Source organism: Halyomorpha halys, unplaced genomic scaffold (assembly GCF_000696795.3).
Source record: "Halyomorpha halys isolate HHAL.00 unplaced genomic scaffold, Hhal_1.1 Scaffold3.1, whole genome shotgun sequence".
In the NCBI taxonomy this organism is placed as follows: domain Eukaryota; kingdom Metazoa; phylum Arthropoda; class Insecta; order Hemiptera; family Pentatomidae; genus Halyomorpha; species Halyomorpha halys.
Genome location: NW_027115249.1, coordinates 1,467,609 through 1,473,777, shown reverse-complemented (window position 1 = coordinate 1,473,777; position 6,169 = coordinate 1,467,609). Strand labels below are relative to the sequence as shown.

General features: G+C 31.2%; 1 protein-coding gene across 2 annotated transcripts in view; it reads left to right on the top strand.

Moving 5' to 3' along the window:
• Positions 1-6,169, top strand: part of Trpgamma (Transient receptor potential cation channel gamma) — a 980,713-nt gene that overhangs the window by 361,466 nt on the left and 613,078 nt on the right. The gene's annotated exons all lie outside the window — the stretch shown is intronic.

Sequence of the window (6,169 nt, the reverse complement as noted above, 5' to 3'; positions counted from 1 at the left end):
AAAGAAGATGGCCACGGGACCTTCTAGTTTAAATTAACGTTTGAAGTACCACCAATGGGTGGTTCCTTCCCAAGATTTTCAAGTGTATATGAACCATACTACATATTTACTTGTTGTATTATTTTGTACAGTTGTAAATTACAATAAATAAATAATGAAAAAAAATATGTAAATATAGATTTAAATAAGTTGGCATACGTGAAATATGTAATTTGATTTATGATGTGCCATAAAAAGTGAGTCGATGCCTTGAAGGAAAGATTATATTGGAGGGGGTACGCTCCCAGGGCGACTGACATTAGAAGGCGTGGTCAATTCATTTCGTAGGCGTGGTATCTAGTACGCCATATTTGAATATTCATTGTCTAGAGTTGCAGCCACACCCTGTATGTCATTAATAGTTAGGCTGGGATATCAAAACTTTTTTTTCTGTATTATATCAATAATTTGTGTATTTTATGTTTACTAAGTCATGTCCAGTAATTGGAGCTGAAGGATATTCAGTACAAAGAAAACTTAATGGCTGTTAACAGAAGTCAGATTATATTACTAATTAAATTATACAGTATAAATACATTATTTTAATATTTTCTCTTCATTATTAAATAATTACTCGAGGGCATACTTACAAGTATACCAGCTTAATTAATATACTTACATTTATTTAAAAACAATTTTGATCCTTTTTCTCAACCTTATTCTTTTTAAAACTTCCAACGTTTCGACCACTTAGGCCATTTTCAAGGATACCTTTGCTTTGTTTTCATTTTTTCTTCTAAAATTCTTAAAAATGCCGGCTAATTGCCTTTGTTCCATACATTATTCTATACAATTCTTTACCAAATTTAAAACTTTTACTAACCACTTTTCTTTCTATCATTTACATTTGCAAACTCCTGTTGGAAGTTTTAAAAAAAATAAACGTTGGTCGAAACGTTGGAAGTTTTAAAAAGAATAAAATTGAGAAAAAGGATCAAAATTGTTTTTAAATAAACTAAACCACTCTCAAACAAATATATTAATAAAAATTAATCTAATACTTACATTTATTATTTATTAATAATTTTTCTATTATATAATTTTACTTACCTCTGTATCCCTATTTATTTGGTATATTGTCTTTCTTTATCATTTATAGTTATTGTATCCCATTATTTTAACTTTATTTGTCCTTTGTTTCCTATCCATGTACATTTTTATTTTTTTATTTTTTTTTTGTTCTTCTCCCCCCTATTATCATTTATTGTTTACCTAACCTTAATATTTTCTTTATTTTCTACACTGTTTACTTTAAATTTTTTTTTCTAATGTAACGTACTTAACTGCCATTCCCACTCCTCCCAATACAAACGGTTCACTCTGACTTTGAATTCTTTCAAAACAGGTATGTTAATTTTTTTCAAAGCGGTATATATTTTATAAATTACTATTGATTCGTAGTTACTTTTTTTGTGTAAACATTTTATTTATTCAATACCAGATCTTCCAGATATTTCAAGGACTGGTTTATGAGACAGCAAACTGGTCCTTGGAACAAACCTGTTGTAAACATTGAATATTCTAAAAAATAATGTTTACTATTTTATTTATTTTTTTTTAATAAACAACTTTCTCCATTATAGCAGAAAAAATATTTATTTGTATAAAACCTTATTTTTTAATGTTTTCTTAAATTAAATTATTTTTTCTTAACTATTTATATAAGACATTAATTGAAAAATCGACCAAGTTAATTCAATTTTATATTAAATCCTTACTTTTTGGAAATGTAAATATTTTGGGATCCTTAACACTAAATGAATCTGAACAGAACAGAGAAAGAAGCATGAATTTCTCAAGACCGGCTTAGATAAAATTTACTACACATAGTAATATCTACATATCTCTTCACATTTGCAATTAAATGAACCATTTGACAGACAATTACATTAATGTGCGAAAGCTCAATTTAATTCAACGTAAGGTTGCCTTCAAGGGGCGTGGCCTAACCCCAAACCTTTAGCTTCATTTTTGTTTGTGAAAAAATAAGTATTTACTTGAAAGCACCTAGCTTGCCTACTGTGAATAAAATGTCGTCCTGGGAATACATCGGCTATTGTTATGTATTTTACATTTAACTTTACATATTTCTAAATTAGTCCACAATAGCCTTCTGCCATCATGCAAATGACTAAACAAGAGAAACTGACGAGCTAAGAGCGCCCTCACAGGCTTATTAACGCACTAATTGACCGCCAAAATTAACGAGTCTTCCTTACGTAATAGAGTTCGTTAGCATCGCCTCCAGTTTACGGCTTGGGTTTACGATGATTTTCTTTTATCATCACACGCACTAAGAATAAAAAAAAGGAAAAAGAAATTTAATTTTGAAGTCAGCAGACTTTATGTCGTGATTTAATTTATTATTATTTTTTTTAAATGACTGATCTACATGACTGTAATAAGGCCAATCTGGAGTTGAGGTTTGGGGCTCCACTAAACCTTCGAATTCCTCTTGTATTCAATCCTTACAATCCAAAATCCTTCGTAAAATCCTCAATGCTCCTTACTTTGTCACAAATAAAATCATCCATAAAGACCTTAATGTTCCCTATGTAAACGGTCTAGCCCGAACCAGGTATCACTCCTTCCATTATAAATTCCCTAACCACTCAAACCCTCTAGTTTCTAACCTTGCATCCTCTTACATTCTTGACAATCCTCCTAAATCTAGTATAATGAACAGTGGTAAATAGCAATAAATAAATATTTAAAAAAAAAAAATATTTTTCGTATTTTGTTATATTTATTTTTGTGTTCTAATCTTCTATTGCTACAATTGTTATTGCTATATATTGATGATTTTTGTAAATTTGCTTAATTGATGGAATGTTTGTTCAGCGGTTCACAAGAGGGGAGAGAGTAAGGAGTGAAACAGGGGGGAAGAATGAATTGGATGTATTGGTAAATGGTTATTTGGCTTTGTGCGAAAATTAATATATGTATACAGGGAGAAAATAGAAACAAGGAGAAAAAAAAAGAAAAAAAATTGTTGAGGTGTAGATAGTTGACCGTAAATTAATGATTGGAGAATTTTGTGGGGAGGGGGAGGGGGAGGGGTGCGGTCAGCAAAGAACAACATAAATAAACAAAACTATATTTATTTATTTTATGCCGACGTTTCGACCTGAGTTTCAGGTCTTCATCAGGGCTGTAGAACAAAAGAGATAACTACAACATTTAGAGAAACATACAATCGAAAAGGAATAGTATACAAGCAAATTTAGAATTGAATAATAAATGATAAAAAATTGATTCAATTATCAATTATAATTCAATTATCAGTTATCAATTTTTTATTATTCATGATTCAATTCAATATTTTGTATAATTCTAAATTTGTTTGTATACTATTCCTTTTCAATTGTATGTTTCTCTGAATGTTGTTGTTATCTCTTTTGTTCTATAGCCCTGATGAAGACCTGAAACTTCTAGTGTTGTAGGTAATTTTAAAGATACGGAGCACCAAATGAAAATTTATTTATTTTTGTAATATTTTGAAACACCCACAATTTTGTATCTACTTTACTTTTTTACGTTTTATGGAAGTAATAAAAATATTAGTTGTAGGGCGACATGGAAGATCTCAGGATTACGAAGAAAATGTGAGTTGAAATAACTTTACCGCCAAGAAATACAGTGGTTAATTAATATTAATACCAAAGTATCTGTTTATATTACCAATGTTTAGTTAGGACCCTCCAATTTATAAAATATTATTACAAAATAAAGTTATTAAATTATCATAAAATTTTTCTCCCCATTATTGTGACTAGAATATTCCTGTGATTCAAATATCTGAGCACCAAATGAAAATAAATTTATATTTTTAACTTCTGGACAAACGACTGACATGGAATCTTCATACAAGACTGAAAAGACATGAAACTGCTCGTCGATTTGGACTATTACAACATTTACTAGACAAACGGTCTAAATTGCCAATCCATTACAAAAGACTGATCTACATGACTATTATAAGGCCTATTTGGACATTCGGATTTGAGCTATGGGGCTCCACTAAACCATCTAATTCCTCTCGAATCCAATCCTTACAGTCCAAAATCCTTCGTAAAATCCTTAATGCTCCTTACTTTGTCACAAATCAAATTATCCATCAGGACCTCAATGTCCCCTATGTTACCGATTTGGCCAGAACCAGATACCAATCCTTCCATAATTAACTTCTCAACCACCCAAACCAACTCGTTTCTAACCTGGCTTCTCCTTCACTACCTAATAATCCTCCTAGGCGTCTGAAAAGAAGATGGCCTCGAGATCTTCTCCTTTAGAAATGTTTATGGAGTTCTATCAATGGGTAGATTCTCTACATGTTTTTATCATGTCAGAATATCACTTACAGCAAATTTACTTGATGTGTATATATGTATGCAGTTGTAAATATCAATAAATAAATTATTTAAAAAAAATATTTTTAACATTTTGAGACAAACAATAATTTGAGTCCCCCTTACTATACTTGGCAGACTCATTAATTTTGAATAGTTTTCATTTAAGTAATGAAGAATTGGGTTGAAATCATTTTACTGTCGGGAAATTCAGACGGCATATGGTTTTCAGGAAAGTGTTTAGTAAATATTAATACCTAGGTATATTTGTATGAAGGAGCTTAGTATATTACCTATGTTTTATCGGGTTCCTCTTCCCACCAATAAATAAAAAAACTATTAAATCATTAAACATTTCACGAATATCTTTCTTTTAATTAATTTGTGAATTGCGAATTATATTTATCTTGCCCACTTGTAATTTATAATTTATATTTCTGTAGCTATTCATGTATTGTTTCAGAGGTAGAACTGATATTAAGTAATCTGGCTAGACAAATATTACATAAGCAGACAATTGTTAGAAGCAATAATGTGTGCAAACTGTGTTTGTTTGAGTTACATTGATTACATATAGTCCCTTCTATAGAGAGCGTAACCTTTCTTTAAAGTTTAATTTTTTTGTTTCATTGTTTCTATTAATGAACCTTTGTTATCGACTAACCGGACTAAGTTCTCAGAACGTCATTCTTATTAGCCCTGACGAAGCCCTGTAAAGTGGGGCAAAACTTTTATTAGCGATAAATAGTTTTTTTACTATTTTTAAACCTTTATTAACCGCTACCCGGATTATATTCCTCCAAAAATAAATAAATGTTCACAATTTACGTCTTCTCTGGTATTTTTTTTTCTCTAAAATCACACATATATCGATAACTTAAACACGAGCTCTCTGAGCTAGACAAATTTAGGGAAATGCGTATCTTAGTAAGTGAGGGTTGTGTGGTGGGCTCCCTGCGTCAGAGTTTTTAACATAATAAGATTTTTTAACGCCTTCTACATATAACTAGATCGTTTCATACCACCAAAATATAAAACGTTTTGCTACTACACAACACTTTACTAGATCACTGTACTATCCTAAGATCCTAAATTAAAAAAATACAATTAATAGCGAAGTGTATTCGGAATTTAATTTTTTTAAAATATTTGGTCAATAAAAGTTATAGATTTTAAGATTAAGTAAGATTAAGAACACAGCCCCAGGTCAAGGATTTCTTTGTGAATGTTTAACATGCTAAATGTATAGGAGTATAGGATTGTTAGCAGCCTAATTGACAGACCACATTATATGTTAAATGGGTCAGTTAATATCATTACGGATAGAGGAGCAAATGAGGTTCAGAGGAGATAGGCACTCGGATGGAAAACGTTTTGGACCCTTAAGCATATAATGAAAAACAAGTATTGACCTTAAAAGGCAGGTCTTCGATAGTCACTGACAATAGCTCAGGAGAGGAAATTACAGGTGTGGCAAAATAATATTGGAAGAAGCATTGTGAATATGAGGAAAAGAGATCGAATAAAAAGTACTTGGATTCAGAAAGAAACAGGACTCACTGACACACTGAAGATGACGAGATTGAGCAAATGGAAATGGGCAGGGCATCTCCTTCGATGGGAAGATCAAAAGATGGTCAAAAATGGTGGAGAGCTGCTAGGGACAGGGAGAAGAAAAAATAGAAAGAACTCGCCTCCCAATAGGGCTGGTCACCCCGGGAAGTGCTGACTATTACTGTCCAAAGGGAAGGCCTATGCAGGAAAGGATACAGAAAGACAGA